Source organism: Theropithecus gelada, chromosome 4 (assembly GCF_003255815.1).
Source record: "Theropithecus gelada isolate Dixy chromosome 4, Tgel_1.0, whole genome shotgun sequence".
In the NCBI taxonomy this organism is placed as follows: Eukaryota; Metazoa; Chordata; class Mammalia; order Primates; family Cercopithecidae; genus Theropithecus; species Theropithecus gelada.
Genome location: NC_037671.1, coordinates 7,452,255 through 7,471,765, shown reverse-complemented (window position 1 = coordinate 7,471,765; position 19,511 = coordinate 7,452,255).

Below are 19,511 nucleotides of genomic sequence, written 5' to 3'. Positions count from 1 at the left end.
GTAAAAATCTTCACATGGTTTAAAAATTAAAACTATATGAAGACATATACTTAGAGAAGCTTGTCTCTAATCTCTTCTTTTCAATTCTGCCGCTCTCCTGTAAGTAAGCGTTTTCTGCTGTTTGTTTTTATCTTTTATTTAAAAAAACTGCTCCTTGCAGAGCAGGGCTAACTCATAGGTCATGTGTCCAGAGTTGACTAGGTAATCATTTTTGTCGGTTTCTAATGTATTCTTTTAGCGTTTCTTTTTATAAATAAAGGCCATTTATATGTGTATATTACTATTATATTATGCTATTATATTATTTAATAGCATTATATTATATATTTTTTCTTTTTTAAAAAAAAAAGCTGTTAATCTCATTATTATTCACCATGAATTTTTCACTGAACACACACTGAGGATCACACCACATCAATGGATAGAATTTTTTCATATACTTTAAGATTGTACCCTACTTCACTATGTTGAATGTACCATTGTTCCAAATTTATAAATATTTATGTTATTTCCAATCTCTTGTTATTTCAAATAGTGTTGCAATAATAACCTCATACTTCAGTCATTTCATTTATGTGTGGGTATATCTTTAGGACAGAATTGAAATCATGTGGTTGGTTGTGTTAACACTTTCATTTTTTTCTTGCCTTCTCATTATTTTTCTTTAACATGGTAAATTATATTTAAATTAAATATAATTTAAATTATCAAATAAATTATATGTACAGAAGAGTATATGATATACCTGCAGACTTGAATGAATACCAGCCCACATTCACAGCTTTGGAATGACACACCACCAGTACCCTTGAAGCCTCCTGTATGACCCTTTCTGGTAACTCCCCTGCCTCTTCCTGCCAGAAGCAGTGATTTTCCTGAAGTCTGTGTCAAATGCTTCCTGTATTTTCTTTATATTTATTTATATACACCAATGTACCTCCAAATACATATACACCAATGTACCTCCAAATACATACACACCAATGCACCTCCAAATACATACACACCAATGCACCTCCAAATACATGTACACCAATGCACCTCCAAATACATGTACACCAATGCACCTCCAAATACATGTACACCAATGCACCTCCAAATACATGTACACCAATGCACCTCCAAATACATGTACACCAATGCACCTCCAAATACATGTACACCAATGCACCTCCAAATACATGTACACCAATGCACCTCCAAATACATATGTACCAATGTACCTCCAAATATCTATCTATCTATCTATCTATCTATCTATCTGGTACATATATATGTTTATGCCTCCAAATAATATATTGTTTAGTGTTAAACTTATATAAATCAAATCATACTGTGTATAGCCTGTTACGAGTTATTTTCACTCAACATTATTTTTGCAATTTATCCACAGATAAGTTATTCATTTTCGTATTTGTGTAGTATTCTCTTGATTATATTACCACTTACTTGTCCATGCTACTCTTGATAGATATTGTGTTGTCTCCAGTTTTTCATTACAAACAGTGCTGCGATAAGTATCCTTGTATGTATTTGTGGTTTACATATCCAAGAGTTTCTTTAGGGTCTATACCTAGGAAAACAATTGTTGGGCTGCATAGTATATACAAGTACAACTTTGCTGGTGTATTGATTCAGGTAGAGGACAAACAGCAGAATGCACCCTCATTCATTAAAGTAGAAAGGGATTTATGATAGATGATTGATCGTTTATAGAATTGTTGGGAGGATTAAAGAAATAGACTCAAGATTGAACTTCTAGTGATAATTCCCGAGGCCACACCAAAGCCACACTGAGCCACCAAGAAAGCTGCCACTTTTCCCTTCAATGGGAAGCTGTGTTTTGAATTGGAAAGCTGCCAATACAATCTGACTCCAAAGCCACAGTGCCTTGGGCACAGTTAGGGGCCACTTCAGCTAAATCAAGAAGCCACTGTCAGACCTGCTGGCTCCAGAACCAAACAGCTCTGAAATCACCTTCTAAAATTGGGAAACCACCATTTTAATCCCTGCCAGTAAAACGAATACCCTCAGCCCTGCCTCTCTCTCTTCACTTAACTCAGTTCAAGTCTCACTGAGAGCATTGGATGGGTCAAACTTCAATCGTATATGGAACCCTAGCTATAAGGGTGTCTTGCAAATGGAGTTTTTAGTTTTCTGCCCTTTGAAATATAGGAAGGCACCCTAGGAGAAGTTGGAATAAAAGTTGAGCAAACCAGTGAATAGTATCTGGTGCATGAAGTAATGCTAATTTCTAATGTGGTTGAGCCAGCTCCTGCCAGGAATGTATGAGAGTATCTGTGGTTCTAAACTTTTGGCAATGCTTGATTTTGTTGGGCTTCTGTTTTTGAAAATCTATTTTATTGTCATTCTAATTTGCAGTTCCCTGATCAATACTGAGGTTGAGTATGTCTTTGTAGATATCTTGGCCATTCATATTTGCTTTTCACAGATATGCCTGTTTAAGCCTTCTGTACATTTCATTTTTTTCTTTCTTATTCTGTAGCATACTCTTCATATTCTGTACAATGATTCATAGTTATAACAATGAGTGTCTTCTCAGATTGAGGCTTATCTTTTTACCCTCCTAATGGTGATTTTACTCAATAGCATTCTTTTTATTAGTCAGTTTTATTAATTTTTTTCTTTATGGTTTGTATTTTTCTTGCTTGATTAAAAATCTTTCCCTACTCACAGGTCATTAGAATATTCTTTTGTATTTTCTCTAAATGTTTTAAAGTTTTGCTTTTCCTGTTTTGGTTCCTGATACACCTGAAATTGATTTTTATGTATGGTATGGGACAGAAATCCGTTTTCACTTTTTTTTTTTTCCTATATGGATAGCCCCTCTGATCTGCAATACTAGATCTATCATATATCATTGTTTTAAATGTGGATCACTTCCTGGGTTCTCTTTTTGTTCCGTTGGTCTGTTTTTCATCCTCATGCTAATAACACACAATCTAGTTACTTATAATATGTCATTTCTGGCAGAACACTTTCCCTTGTCTCAGCTTTTGGTCATTGGCTCTTCTTTATACATTTTAGAATGTTTGCCAAGTTCTATGAAATGTCTTACTGGTATTTTTGTTAGAATTACATTGAATCGGCCGGGCACAGTGGCTCACGCCTGTAATCCCAACACTTTGGGAGGCCGAGGCAGGTGGATCACCTGAGGTCAGGAGTTCGAGACAAGCCTGCCCAACATGGGGAAACCCTGCCTCTACCAAAAATATGAAAAAAAATTAGCCAGACAGGGTGGTGGGCACTGTAATCCCAGCTACTTGGGAGGCTGAGGCAGGAGAATCGCTTGAACCTGAGAGGTGGAGGTTGCAGTCAGCCAAGATTGTGCCATTGCACTCCAGCCTGGGCAACAAGAGCAAAACTCCATCTCAAAAAAACAAAACAAAACAAAACAAAACAAAACAAAACAAAAAAGAATTACATGGAATCCATATGAAAGTTTAGGGGAGAACTGATTGATCTTTAAGATATTGAATTTTCCCATCCATGGAAAAAGTGATGCTGTTCTCTTTATTTAGGTCCTATTTAAGACCTTTCACTAAAGTTTTATAACTTTCTGCCAAAAGGTCTTGTGTCTCTTTCACTAGACTTATTCTTTGGTACCTTATTTTGTTGTTGCTACTGTAAATAATATATTTTAAAATTGTATTTTGCACCTGTTTTTTGGCTGGTGTTTAGAAATGCAGTTGATGCACTTGTTGATTTTATGCCTGGGAAACTTACTAAACTCTTTCATTACTTCTAATAATGTATATGATATGCTTTGTCTGTGTCCCCACCCAAATCTCATCTTGAATTATAGTCCCATAATCCCCACACGTCATGAGAGGGGGCAGGTAGAGATAACTGCATCACGGAGGTGGTTCCCCCCATCCTGCTCTCGTGATAGTACATAAGTTCTCATGAGATCAGATGGTTTTATAAGGGGCTTCCCCCTTTGCTCGGCTTTCATTCTTCTACCTGCTGCCATGTGAAGAAGGACGTGTTGGCTTCCCCTTTCACTATGATTGTAAGTTTCCTGAGGCCTCCCTAGCCACGCTGAACTGTGAGTCAATTAAACCTCTTTATAAATTACCCAGTCTTGGGTATGTCTTTATTAGCAGCATGAGAATGGACTAAGTATAGATAACTGGAAGTTTTCTGTGTAGAACATAATACCTGCATATAATGACAGATATTTTTTGAATCTGTATTATTTTCCTTATCTTTGCTTGTATTCTTATTTTTGCACAGGTTAGAATTCCAATGCAGCACTGAGTAGAACTGAGGATTGTGTAACATCTTATTATGCCTGATTTTTAAAAGTATGTGTTAGTATTTCATAATTGAAAAACTCTTTTTTTGCTCATTACTTTGAAGATACGCTTATCATGTTAAGAACATTCCTTTTTGTTTCTAGTGTGTAAGTGATTTTATTTTTTTTACTTTTTGTCTGAAAAAACAACTGAATGTTGTTTTGAATTTTATCACATGCTTACTCATCTCAAGATCACAACATAGGCCAGGCGCAGTGGCTCAGCCTGTAATCCCAGCACTTTAGGAGGCCAAGGTGGGCGGATCATGAAGTCAGGAAATTGAGACCATCTTGGCTAACACTGTGAAACCCCATCTCTACTAAAAATACAAAAAATTAGCTGGGCATGATGGTGGGTGCCTATAGTCCCTGCTACCTGGGAGGCTGAGGCAGGAGAATGGTGTGAACCCGGGAGGCGGAGGTTGCAGTGAGCCAAGATTGTATCACTGTACTCCAGCCTGGGTGACCGAGTGAGACTCCGTCTCAAAAAAAAGATCACAACATAATTTTTCTCCAACTAATAAGCTAAATTACATTAATGTATATTCTAATGATCTAAATTTCATTCCTGGAATAAACCCAACTTGGTCAGTTTTTAAAAATTTTAATTGTTGGATTCAGTTTGCTAATATTTTGTTCAGGATTCTTGCATTTATGTTCATGAAGGAGATTGACCTTCAGTTTTTCTTTCCAATATTGACCTTGTTTACATTTTTTTATACCAAGCTTGCAATTGCTCACAAAACGAGTCTGCATAGTGTTCCTTCTTTTTCTATTCTCTAAAGAGTTAGTGTGTGTGGTGAGAACACTGAAGGTCTACGCATTTAGCAAATTTTAAGTATACAAAGCAGTATTGTTAACAGTAGTCACCAGGCTATATATTAGATCTCCAGAACTTATTCATCTTGCATAACTGAAAATTTGTACTCCTTGACCAACATCTCCGCGTCTCCCCTCCCCTCAGCCACTGGTAACCACCATTCCACTCTGTTTCGTTTCGTTTCTTACTCTGTCACCCAGGCTGGAGTGCAGTAGTGCGATCTCGGCTCACTGTAACCTCCGCCTCCTGGGTTCAAGTGATTCTCCTGCCTCAGCCTCCTGAGTATCTGGAATTACAGGCATGTGCCAACACACCCGGCTAATTTTTGTATTTTTGGTAGTGATGGGGTTTCACCATGTTGGTCAGGCTGGTCTTGAACTCCTGACCTCAAGATCTGCCCGCCTCAGCCTCTCAAAGTGCTGGGATTACAGGCGTGAGCCACTGTGCCTGGCCCCCTTTTTAATTTTTAATTTTTTTTTTAGAAGGAGTTTCGTTCTTGTTGCCCAGGCTGGAGTGCAATGGCACAATCTCAGCTCACTGCAACCTCCACCTCCTGGGTTCAAGTGATTCTCCTGCCTCAGCCTCCCAAGTAGCTGGGATTACAGGCATGCACCACTGTGTCCAACAAGTTTTGTATTTTTTTTTTTTTTTTTTTTTTCAGTAGAGGCCGGGTTTCTCCATGTTGGTCAGGCTGGTCTCAAACTCCCCACCTCAGGTGATTAGCCCACCTCGGCGTCCCAGAGTGCTGGGATTACAGGCATGAGCCACTGAGCCCAGACTCCCTTTTTAATTTTTTTAAAGCAACCTCCATACTGTTTTCCATAATGGCTTTATCGATTTACCTTCCCACCAAAATGTACAAGCGTTCCCTTTTCTCTGCATCTTCACCAACACTTCTTATTGCTTGCCTTTTTGATAATGTCCTAACAGAACTGAAGTGATATCTTACTGCAGTTTTGATTTGCATTTCCCTGATGGTTGGTGATGCCAAGCACCTTTTCATATACCTGTTGCTTATTTGTCTGTCTTTGGATTATTGGGCTTTTGAAGATGTTAGAGGCAACCAGGTTAATGGAGAGATCAGTACTTGGGGTCTGAGACATGTTGGAGCTCTTGTCTTTGTTATTTAGTGCGAAGAACTTTTGGGCTGGTAACTTATGTATTTGGGACTCAGTTTCCTCCTAAGTTAAATGGAAGTAGTAGTACACACTGTCTCCGCCTTTCAGAGTTGTGTACTGTGAGCATCAAACGGAATACTTTACAGTATGTGACAGTGCAGAATAAATCCTCTTAAGAAAGAGCACCACCTCTCCTAAAGCTGACCTTCGGGAAAATATTGTCCTGTGGATTGTTTTCAAAACAGATTCTCGCCGGTATTTTAAATTAGAGCAGGGAGTAGAAATGTTCCTGGAGACTACCTCTGCTTATAAGGTTGGGGTCAGGAGCACTGACAATGTACTTCCAGAAGAGATGATGTGGGCAGTTTGTGAAGTTAAATTAATAGCCTTTCCAGGTATTTTAGAATGTTAGATCTGGAGATCTTACAGATCATCTGGTCCATGATGAACTTCAGTCTTGAAGGTGTTTAACTCATATCTAGAGAATTATTATCTTAATTTTACATTGCACATTAATTTTGCATACATGTTTTAACTTATTAAAAAATACATTCTCATGGTAATGGTATAGAGATATTTAAAATGGTATGAAAGACGTAAGTGAAAAGTCCAGGGCCAGGCATAGTGGCTCACGCCTGTAATCTCAGCACTTTGGGAAGCTGAGGCAGGCAGATCGCTTGAGGTCAGGAGTTCGAGACCAGCCTGGCCAACATGGTGAAACCTCATAGCTCTACTAAAAATATGAAAATTAGCCAGATGTGGGCAGATGCTTGTAATCTCAGCTACTTGGAAGACTGAGGCAGGAGAATTGCTTGAACCTGGGAGGCAGAGTTTGCCGTGAGCTGAGATCGTGCCACTGCACTCCAGACTGGGTGACAGAGAGAGAGAGACCAAAACAAAACAAAACAAAAAAGCCCAAGCCTTCCTTTTTCTTCAGCCACCTCAGCCTGTTTTTCTCCTTAGAGATACAACTTTTTAAACTTTCTCTTTTGGTTCTTCTGGTAGTTAACTGCCACATTCGAAATGATGTGATTTTACCTCTGTTCCTTGATTTATGATTTTTAGACAGTATCTGTTGTCTCCCCATTACAACAATGATTAATTTATGTTTCTTTCTTTTCCTCCTCTTTAGTTTCTGCTTGTCACATTTTATTTTTAGTTCCTCTCTTGGCTACCACTGTAGCTTTAAGTAGTATTTTTGGACTTTCACATCCTGACCTATTGGTTAGAGTTTCCCTTGAATTCTCACTCTGTAAAATGAGAAAATTGGTTCCCCTGCATTTCCCTTCACTGTTCCAGCTCCATCTGTCTCTTGGCTGCTGTCATCATTTCAACATCTAGGTTTACAACACATATTGTTTTCTATAACCATATGTGTCCTTTATGCTTTGCCTACAGGTTGATTCTAAAAACTGAAAGCCAATATCCGTAGTTTATAATAAGATTATATAAATATTTGTTCAATGAAGAACCACGTAATGTGATTGTATAACTAGAGAAGGAAATGAGATGCTATGCTTACAAACTCAGGTACTTTAGAGAGGAGAACTCTCAAAAATAAAGAGTGATTTTTAGGAGACAGGAAGAAGGACAGCATAATTTAACTATTTACCTTTATTACTATTATTTTTTACAGGCTGAGTTGAACTCCTGGGCTCAAGTGATCTTCCTATCTCTGCCTCCTGAGTAGCTGGGACTAAAGATACGTGCCAGCTTACTTTTATTATTTTATACATCCATGTTATAACTAACATTATTAACTTTTAAGTGATAAAATTTCTTGCGGGAAATCAATTTTCCTTATGAATACACTTAGTTTAGAGCTTGCTGAATTTTCTAATTTTTCTGGGTTCTAATTTGGATCTATTTTTTTCCAGCTGTTGCACAGCTATCACCCTAGGGTATCTTTTCACTCTCTCCTGGGTTAACACTACTGTGTCTGTCACTTTCTTGCACTCCTTTGTTGTTTTGCTGGGGTGCACACTTGAGTAATGCTCTCAGAGAAGATCACTATGTGGTAAATATCAGAGTCTTTGCTTATACATTAATATCTAGGTTTTATTCTAATTATTGATTGATAGCTCAGGAAGACATAACCTTTTATGTTTAAAATAAAATTTCTCCCAAACTTAAAGGCAATACTTTATTGTCCTATGGCATCAAGCGTTGCTGATTAAAAATCTAATGCCAACATGATTTTGGTTCCTTTGTAGGCAACTTAATCTTTCTGGAAACTTTATATTTGGCATTCTAAAACGTTATGATGGTAGCTCCAGGGTTGTGTATGTGTGTGCTGTTGTTGTTGTCGTTGTTTTGTTTTTGAGACAGAGTCTCATGCTGTCTCCCAGGCTGGAGTGCAGTGAGTGGCATGATCTCGGCTTACTGCAGCCTCTGCCCCCCGGGATCAAATGATTCTCCTGCCTCAGCCTCCTGAGTAGCTGAGATTACAGGCTGGGATTACAGCTGCCACTGCACCTGGCTAATTTTTGTATTTTTAGTAGAGGTGGGATTTCACCATCTTGGCCAGGCTGGTCTTGAACTCCTGACCTCGTGATCCACCCGCCTTAGCCTCCCAAAGTGCTGGAATTACAGGCGTGAGCCACCACCCCCGGCCATGTGTGTGCATTTTAACTTACCCTTTTCATGACTTAGTGATTCCTGGAGATTCACATCTTTCCTTTGTTCTGGAAAAATGCGATAATTTTCTTCTCGCATGTTGTCTGTTCTCTTTTACTTGAACACAAGTGGATATTAGGATTTTTGAATTGATCTTTTTAAGTCTCTTAACTTTTTAAGTGATTTTTTCTAAATCTTTGCATTTTAAATTTATAATCTGAGAGATCAGTGTTTTGCTTCTAGCTCTTTTATTGAATTTTTAATTTGTCAATTATATTTTTAAAACTCAAGTTATTTTGTATCTGCTTTTTTGGTGAGCATCTTGTGTTTCTTTTCTTTCTTGATGAGCAAACTCTGAGGTAGTTTAGAAAGTTTTGAAGCTCTCTTCTGTCTGCATTATCTGTTTCCTCTAGGGTCTTTTGTTTTTGTTTATTTTATTCTGTCAGTCTGTTTTTTCCTCTAATTAATTACTAATTGATTATAAATAATATTCATTTAGTTCTAATTCTGAGCCAGACCCTGAGCAAGACAGACAGAGTCTCTACCGTCATGGAGCTTGCATCACAGGGCAGAAGTCACAATTACCACGTATGTAAACGGACACACAGGAATTCCAATTTGTAGTAAGTGCCAGGAAGGAAATAAGCAGGGTGATGTGAGAGTGAGTGATGGGGAGGCCTCTTTCAGAATGGGGTGTGTGAGCTGACAGCTGGAAGACAAGGGGCAGCCAGCAAGGTGACCACAGCCAGGGAGCATCCGGAGGGGAAAAGGGGTCAGATATGGTGCACCTCTAGGTAGGCTCTGGGGTAAGGAGCTTGCCTTTGATTTAAGTGCAGTAGGAAGCCATAGGAGCATATTAAGAGGGATGCGATGCAATGGAATACTATTCAGCTATAGAAAAGAATGAAGTCATGTATTCTGCTGCAACCATATATTCTGCTGTGGATGGAACTGGAGGCCATTTTCTTAAGTGAAACAAGTCAGACACAGAGACAAATACCACATGTTTCACTTATAAGTGGGAGCTAAATAATGTGTAGACATGGACACAGAGTGTGGAATGATGACCATGGACACTTGGAAGGGAAAGGGGGTGGGAGGGAGGTGAATGATGGGAGATTACTTAATGTGTGCAGTGTACGTTATTTGGGTGATGCATACCCTAAAAACCCTGACTTCACCACTACACAATCTGTGTATGTGGCAAAATTACTCCTGTACCCTATACATTTATACAAATAAAAAAGAGTGAAAAGAAGGGGGAGGGATGGTCTGATCTGGCCTGTGTTTCTAATGATCCACTCTCGCTGCTGAGTGGAGAATGACCCGAGACAGGCAAGAATAGCGGCAGGAGGATCACAAGGAGTCTGCTGTGGCTAGCTAAGCTCAGAGAAGGGTAGGGTGGCTGGGTATGCTGGGGAAATGGGAAGGGAGCATCACCAGCAGAACATGGTGTCAGAAAGCCAGGACAGAAAGTGTTCCGTGAAGGAGAGAGTTGTTCAATAAGCCTGTGCTGCTGAAAGGTCATGGAAGGCTAGGACAGAGCAGTGGGCACCCTGCTTGGCAAGTGAAGGTTGCTGGTGACTTGATAGTCTTGGGGGAGGGCTGAAGAGAACCTCAGATGGTGGGAAGCGTTCACCCAGCTTTTGGACATAGTAACTGCACAGTAAGTTACTGCAGTGGTGTATTTGTGGCTTTCCGTTGGCTATGGTTTGGGTCTGTGTCTGCGCCCAGATCTCAGGTGGAATTGTAATCCCCAATGTTGGTGGAGGGGCTTGGTGGCAGGTGATTGTTTCCTGCACAGGTGTTCTCATGATAGTGAGTGAGTTCTCACGAGATCTGGTTGTTTAAAAGTGTGTAGCACCTCCTCTTTCTCTTGCTGTTGTTCCTCCTGCTCCTGCCAAGTAAGACGTGCTAGCTTCCCCTTTGCCTTCCACCATGATTGTTTCCTGAGGCTTCCCCGGCCAGGCTTCCTGTAAAGCCAATGGTGAGCCAATTAAATCTTTCTTCTTTATAAATGACTCTGTCTTGGCCAGGCATGGTGGTTCATGCCTGTAATCCGAACACTTTGGGAGGTTGAGGCAGATGGAGTGCTTGAGCTCAGGAGTTCTAGACCAGCCTGGCTAACATGGTGAAACCTCCTCTCTACTAAAAATACAAAAATTAGCCCGGCGTGGTGGCAGGCACCTGTAGTCGCAGCTACTTGAGAGACTGAGGTGGGAGGATGATGCCTTGAGCCTGGCAGGCGGAGGTTGCAGTGAGCCGAGATTGTGCTACTGCACTCCAGCATGGGCAACAGAGCAAGACGCTGTCTCAGAAAAGAAAAATAAAGTAAAAAATACCCAGTCTCAGGTAGTTCTTTTTTTTTTTTTTTTTGAGATGAAGTATCGCTCTGTGGCCCAGGTTGGAGTGCAGTGGCACGATCTCTGCTCACTGCAGCCTCTGCCTCTGGGTTCAAGTGATTCTCCTGCCTGAGCCTCCTGAATAGCTGGGACTACAGCCATGCACTGCTACACCCGGCTAATTTTTGTATTTTTAGTAGAGACAGGGTTTCACCATGTCGACCAGGCTGGTCTCAAACTCCTGAATTCAGGTAATCCACCCACCTTGGCCTCCCAAAGTGCTGGGATTATAGGTGTGAGCCACTGTGCCTGGTCTCAGGTAGTTCTTTATGTGAGAATGGACTAATACACCGTTGGTAGCTTGGAAATGGAAATTCCTTGAATAGTTGCTCCTAACCCCAAACACTTTGTAGTACCATCCTAATTTCTTCCAAAGCCCTCCTGTTTTGTGTACATTTCCCCCTTTTCTTATGATTCCATCAGAAAATATCTTATGTGAGGAAGAAATGGTTTAAAGGATTTCTATTTACTTTCATGTTATTTCTGATTATCTACTAGAGAGCATAGCTTTTTTTTTTTTTTTTTTTTTTTGAGGCAGAGTCTCATTCACTGTTGCCCAGGCTGGAGTGCAGTGGTGCCATCTCGGCTCACTGCAACCTCTGCCTCCCAGGTTCAAGAGATTCTCCTGCCTGAGCCTCTCGAGTAGCTGGGACTACAGGTATGTACTACCATGCCTGGCTAATTTTTTTTTTTTCCAATAGAGATGGGGGTTTCCCCATGTTGACCAGACTGGTCTCAAACTCATGACCTCAAGTGATCCGCCCGCCTCGGCCTCTCAAAGTGGGATGTTCAGTACAGACACAATGTTTTTCCAGCTATTTTCAATTGGAAATAATCTGATTGAAATCAGATTATCCAAATCGGTTGGTTGAATCCACAGATGTGGAATCCACGGATACAGAGGGCCACCTGTACTCGGTGGTCAAGAACACAATTGAAGTCTTCTCCATTCTCTTCATCCAGTTAAGTTCTAATTTTGGTTGGCTCATTTTTCAGTGTTTATTGCTTGCTGAGTCACGCAGTACACAACCATTACCTTTCCTTCCTGTTGCACTTTTTTATTTTCCATAGAGTTAATAATTGTCTTCCAGTTCTATTTGCTTATTTTTCTGTATACTTGTAACTAATCCAATGCCAGCTCTTTCAATTGGGCATACCTCTCAGTATGTTTAATTTCATTTTCTTGAAGAAATCTCTTCTGGATCTTCTGATCTGCTCCAGACTGCCCGGGTTGCCCACACAGCAGTGACTCATCTGCCATCTTGAGTTCTGCCTCCACCCATTATCTGAGTAATTTCTTCACCTCTTTCCCTGCAGGTCTGAAAAGGTCCTTACCGTATCATCTCGTTTCTTTGATAGTTTGGCTGAGTATTAAATTCTAGGTTTTAAAACATTTGACTTCAGGAATTTAGAAGTTTTGCTCCACTATATTCTGCCTTGTTACATGAGACCTGTGTTGTTCTCTCTCTCTCGAAGTTTGTAGAATCTTTCCCTGTCCCTAGTGTTCCTATATATCACAAGGATGCACTTTGTCGTGGGTTTATTTTATCTTCTGGGACTTGGTGGGCTCCTTTTAATCTAGAAACTTACTGTCTTTCAATTCTGGGAGATTTTTCTTGAATAATTTTGCTGATGATTTCTTTATTTTCTCTTTTTGAAACTCCTGGACAATTCTCTAATTTTTTTATTTTTTTCTTGTCTATTTTCTATCTCTTTTTCTGTTTACCCTTCTCTCTGGGAAATTTTCCCAACCTAGTCTTCTGTTGTAAGCTACCTTATTTTAAATTCCAGGATTATTTAAATGTTCTTTCATATTTTTAAAAAATGAATACATTGTATTCCATTATCTCTCTCAAGATATTAATAATGGTTTGGCGGCTGTTTTCTCTGTTTTTACCTCCTTTTTCCAGTTTGCTTTGGTCTCTGGTTTTCAGATTACCGTATTTTATTGACTCTGAGAACCTTTGATGCTGATGCTCTTAATCCTACGAGAAAGTGTCCACGATATTATTTTGCATGGCTGTATCATGGCTACCTCCTGACTGACCACGATTTTGTAATACCATTGATTTGTAAGGCGGATTTCAGAGATGTTCATTCGGACACATGCATCTTAAGATCAATGAAACAGGGTAAATGCTTCTCAAGTTTTCTTGGGATTCTTGCCTGCTCTGTTTATAGTTTAAGAGTGGTGCACCAAAAATCTGTTTGTAGCGTGCTCTGCATGGTGCTGGTGGTAGTAGGTGAGTGGAGGGCTTTTCTGACAGTGGAATTAATTGTAAGATGATTCAGTTCGGCTGTTTTTGTTGTTGTTGTTGTTGTTGTTTTTTGAGACATAGTCTCACACTGTCTCTCAGGCTGGAGTGCAATGATGTGATATCGGCCCACTGCAACCTCCACCTCCCGGGTTCAAATGATTCTCCTGCCTTAGTCTCCCGAGTAGCTGGGATTACAGGTGCCTGCCACCATGCCCAGCTAATTTTTGTATTTTTAGTAGAGATGGGGTTTCACCATCTTGGCCAGGCTGGTCTCGAACTCCTGACCTCGTGATCCATTTCCCACCCCCCCCAGCCTCCCAAAGTGTTGGGATTACAGGCATCAGCCATCGCGCCCAGCCTGTTTTTTAAAGAAACGTGGTCTTGATATGTTGCCCAGGCTGAAGTGCAGTGGCATGATCATGGCTTACTGCTACCTCGAACTCCTGGACTCAAATGATCCTCCCACTTTAGCATCCCGAGTAGCTAGGACTACAGGTGTGCACTGCTACACCTGGCTGATTTAAACATTTTTTTGTAGGGACGGGGTCTCACTATGTTGCCCTGGCTGGTTGTGAACTGGCCTCGAGTGATCCTCTTGCCTTGACCTTTCAATATGTGGAGATTACAGGTGTAAGCCACTGTGTTGGGCCCAGCTTGACAGTTTTGTTAAGAAACGCTCTGATGATGACTTTCTCATGAACTTGTTGGATTCCCAAGAGAAGAGTTTTTGAATCTTCTGCCTGGAGGATTTAAGCTTGGCGGTCAGCCTTCCGAGCGTCACGAGGGGAAGGAAGGCTGGGACTCAGATGCTCAGCGTGCAGCTTTGACTTAGTCCTTTTCTTCCATGCGGTACTCCTGCCCTTATCTCTGCCTGGTGTTCGCCAGCCCAGAGAGGCTTGGCTTTACCTCTCCGGAGGGAAAAAGCCTCCAGGCTCCTGCCTTTGTGGAGCTGGGAAAGAAAGCTAGCGGGGTCACCTGCTTCTTAAACAGGCTTTTCAGTCAAACCTTCTGTTTTCTGCCCCATCTTTTTCTCTGCTTCCAAAGGAGCTGGGTGTTGCTGCCTCCTGAGCCTTTGAAGTTCAGGATGTTAAAGATTCAGGTTGTGTCTTAGCTTTACCTATGGTTGGTTCAGGTTTTGCTTTAGTTACTTCTCCTTCATTTTCCAGCCTTCAAAAAAAATTTTTTTTTTTTTGGCTGGGCATAGTGGCTCACACCTGTAATCTCAGTACTTTGGGAGGCCAAGGCCAGTGGATCACTTGAGGTCAGGAGTTCGAGACCAGCCTGGCCAACATGGTGAAACCCCGTCTCTACTAAAAATACAAAAATTAGCCGGGCGTGGTGGTGCACACCTGTAATCCCAGCTGCCCGGGAGGCTGACACAGGAGACTTGCCTGAACCTGGGAGGCAGAGGTTGCAGTGAGCCGAGACCGTGCCATTGTACTCTAGCCTGGGCAACAGAGTGAGATTCTGTCTCAAAAAAATAAAAAAAGGTTTTTTCTACCTTCCCCTGCCGTCCCCTCCATTCTCTTTGCTAAAAATCACATTACAGAGAGGGGAACATCACACACCGGGGCCTGTTGGAGGTTAGGGGTCTACAGGAGGGATAGCAGTAGCAGAAATACCTGATGTAGGAGACGGGTTGATGGGTACAGCAAACCGCCATAGCACGTGTATACCTGTGTAACAAAATTGCATGTTCTGCACGTGTCCCCAAACTTAAAGTATAATAAATAAATAAAAAAAAGTCACATTATTGTTATTTTAGTTTGGTTTTGGGAGAAAATAAAGGTAAATATCAGTGTTCAATCTGTCATCTTTACCTGAAAGTCCTCATTTATTTTTTAATAAGTTCAAGACTGGGTATGGTGGCTCATGCCTATAATCCCAGCACTTTGGGAGGCTAAAGCAGGCGGATTGCTTGAGTCCAGGAGTTCAAGACCAGCCTGGTCAACATGGCAAAACCCTGCCTCTACAAAAAATACAAAAAATTAGCTGAGCATGGTGGCATGTGCTTGTGGTCCCAGCTACTAAGGAGGCTGAGTTGGGAGGATTGCCTGAGCTAGGGAGGCAGAGGTTGCATTGAGCTGTGATTGTGCCAGTGCACTCCAGCGTGGGTAACAGAGCAAGATATTGTCCTAAATAAATAAATTAATTAATTAATTTTCAATTTAGAACACCTGGAAAACAATAACAAGTACAAAGGAAAAAAAATAGCCAGTTATCAGAGATTACAACAGTTAACATCTTTGCATATAACTCAAAATGCTTCTTTGTGATAAACTCTTAGTTTTGGAAACAGTGAGTAAATTAGCAGGCACATCTTAAAGGCTTTTTTTTTTTTTTTTTTTTTTTTGAGATGGAGTCTGGCTCTGTCGCCCAGGTTGGAGTGCAGTGGTGCGGTCTCTGCTCACTGCAAGCTCCGCCTCCCAGGTTCACGCCATTCTCCTGCCTCAGCCTACCAAGTAGCTGGGACTACAGGCACCTGCCACTACGCCCAGCTAATTTTTGTTTTAAATATTTTTAGTAGAGACCAGGTTTCACCTGTGTAGCCAGGATGGTCTGGATCTCCTGACCTCGTGATCCACCTGCCTCGGCCTCCCAAAGTGCTGGGATTACAGGCTTGAGCCACCGCGCCTGGCCAAGGCTTTTAAAAAAAATAATTATTTTAATTTTATAGGGATGGGATCTTGCTATGTTGCCCAGGCTAGTCTCAAATTCCTGGGCTTAAATGATCCTCCCACCTTGGCCTCCCAAAATGCTAGAATTACAGGTATGAGCTACCATGCCTGGCCCTCTTTAAAGGTTTTTGACATGTGTTGCCAAGTAGACCCAGAGAAGAGTTATTCCCATGTACAATCCTACCAGCATTGGAGAACACCTATCTTTATAAAAAATATCAACCATGATTGGTATTCTTTTTGTCATGCGTGTCCGTGTGAAGAGACCATCAAACAGGCTTTGTGTGAGCAATAAAGCTTTTTAATCACCTGGGTGCAGCCGGGCTGAGTCCAAAAAGAGAGACAGCAAGGAAGATAGGGGTGGGGCCGTTTTATAGGGTTTGGGTGGGTAGTGGAAAATTACAGTCAAAGGGGGTTTTTTTTCTTGCGGGCAGGGGACGGGGGTCACAGGGTGCTCAGTGGGGGAGCTTCTGAGCCAGGAGAAGGAATTTCACAAGGTTAATAGATCAGTTAAGGTGGGACAGGAACAAATCACAATGGTGGAATGTCATCAGTAAAGGCAGGAATTGGCCATTTTCACTTCTTTTGTGATTCTTCAGTTGCTTCAGGCCATCTGGATATATATGGGCAGGCTTGGGCTCAGAGGCCTGACACTTTTCAAGCTTTTTCTGACCATGTAGACAACAAAGATGTCTTCTTTGAATTTGCTTTGCTTAAATCCTAGTGACCTTCGGTCCTATTAAACATATAGTCCTATAAAATCTGATATGTATTGTCGATTTGTTTCTTCTTTTATGAATTACCTTTTTCATTTCTTTTGCCTATTTTCAATTAGTGCTTTTATCTTATTGATTCATAATAATTCTGTATATTATAAAGGCTATTGATTCAATACTTCAAAAGTATTTTTTCATTTGCCTTTCAATTTTTTAAGGTTCTTAAACATTTTGTGCTGTCAAGCAATTGATCCTTCCTTTTCTCTCTGTATCTTTGTTATTCTGTGCTTATCCCAAGACCACGTTTACCTACACTGATGGACTTCTAGTTCTTATATATGGTTTAATGTGGTGTGAAAGAAAGCCCTACCTTTTTTTTTTCTTATGTTATTTACTTATTATCTTCGCAATATTTATTAAAAATACATCTTCCACATTGATTTGAAATGCAACTTTATTTGGATCTGTTTTGGAGCAAAGCCTTCCAGTGCTCCACCCTCTCCCTTAATGCTAGGTGAGTTCATCTTTCTTTCTGGGTCTCTGCTTCTTGCTGTGTAAGTGATGTTAGGGAACTGCATTATTCTTGCTGTTGCTAAGCTCTGCAGCCACATATGCTCTTATTAATTTGACCAACATGTATGGGTCCTCTGCAGTGCCTGTGTTTGTACTAAGCACTGGGAATACAAACAACGAGGCAAGCCCCCTGCGGTAGCCACTGTAGGAACAATGACACATTCGTCTGGGAGTGATTCCTCTGTCCTAGGATGGGTCTCTTTCGTGGAGGATTACAGAGTGTTCTGGAAGACATTGTGCAAAATGTGAATGCTGGTTGTTTCTGAGGGTGTGGTTTCAGTTGAATTTTGATCTCTGCTTTATTCCTTTCTGTATTGCTTATACTTTTGGCAAGCATACACTTTTTTTTTTTTTTAGCATGATTGTTTTGTTTTTAACAGACCCCAGTTTCACAGAATCGGTTTAGTTGTAATCCTTGGTTCATAACACTCTCTGGGGTTCCACATTACCTTTAGAAAAGGAAAACCACGAGAAGCAATCTGCAGAGGTTAGAGAGGATTCCAGGAGTGACCAGAGGGCGTTCCTGAGGTAAGACACATCAGAGAGCCGGAGCAGTCAGGCACCCTTGCTGCTGTGAGGTGCCTGTGTGAGGGTGCAAGGTACAGCTGCCTGAAACAATGTGGCCTTTGGGGAACTGTGAGGAATTCAACTTGCCAGAAGCTGAGGTTATAAACAGGAGTGACTGTGTGTTACCTGGTGTACACACAGAACACTAAAAATGAATAATTTCAAGACTGAAAATTTGCACATCTGAGGATCTCATATACCCAATTAAGCCCATCCTTTGGGGCATTTTCTCACAAATGGAGATTAGATATTCTTTGTATTAAAAAGTGTAACTGTGTATTAGTACAACAGAAATAAAGACTCTCTAAGCTGAAGAATCCCTACGTGAAAGAAAAATTATAAATACATGCACCTATACACAAATTATTAACACAATGAGAGCTCTTACAAAAATTGCCTCTTGTCCAGCATTATCAATTTCTTTCTCTCTGCCACATTCCCCCGGAGGGCATGCTGCCATGTCCTTGGCTCTTCCTTGATCTCTGTGCCTGTCTAGATACCACTTGATTTCTCTGCTCTTCCTCCCAGAGAGAGGGAGTCTTGCTGTCTGTTTGCTTTTCCACATTTCCTTCTTTCCTGAGGCTTCTTCAGTCAGGCTTTCAGCTGAAACTGTCTTCACAGTGAAGACCTCCAACCTGCTAAGTCCCATGATCCATCTGCTACCCTCTTTATTGAGTCTTTCAGTGACATTTGGCATGACTGACCACTCCTTCCTTTTGGAAGCTTTTTTTTTGGAGCTTTCATTCCATTCCATTCTATTCCATCCCATCCCATCCCATCCCGTCCCGTCCCGTCCCGTCCCGTCCCGTCCCGTCCCATCCCATCCCATCGTGTCCCATTCTTCTTGTTGTCCTGCTACCTCACCAGCTGCTCCTGGTCAGTATCTCCCCTCAGTGTCTGTCCTCTGAATGTTGGAATATTCCAAAACCCCACTCTAGATCCCCTTCTCTTTTCCCCATTTTCTCCCTATGTGATCCTACCTGCACTCTCAGCTTTCATGACCATCTTTCTATTGAAGACTTCTGATAGCCTAATTTCCTCCTGGATCTCCAGATTCCTAAATCCATCTGCCTGCTTGACATCACTTAGAGGTGTATCAAGCATCTCAGGCTTGTGTCGCCAACACAGAACTCTTGTTTCTCTGTCTCCTCATGGCTGCTTCTCCATCTTTTCTGTCTCAGTAAATGGCACCATCATCCACCCACACTATGGGACCTCAAACACAGAAATCGTCCTTCATGCTTTTCTTCCTTTTGCTCCTTACAAAATGCAAGGAGCAAGTCCTGGGAGATTTATTTCGAAAATGTATTCCAAACCTAACCACTTCTCCCCATTTATACCACTCGAGTCCTACTGTAAGCCATTGTCCTCTCTTAGTGGGGCTACTCTAAAAGTCTCCTAACTGGTCCTACTGCTTTTCCTTTTATCCCTTCCAGTCATTTCTC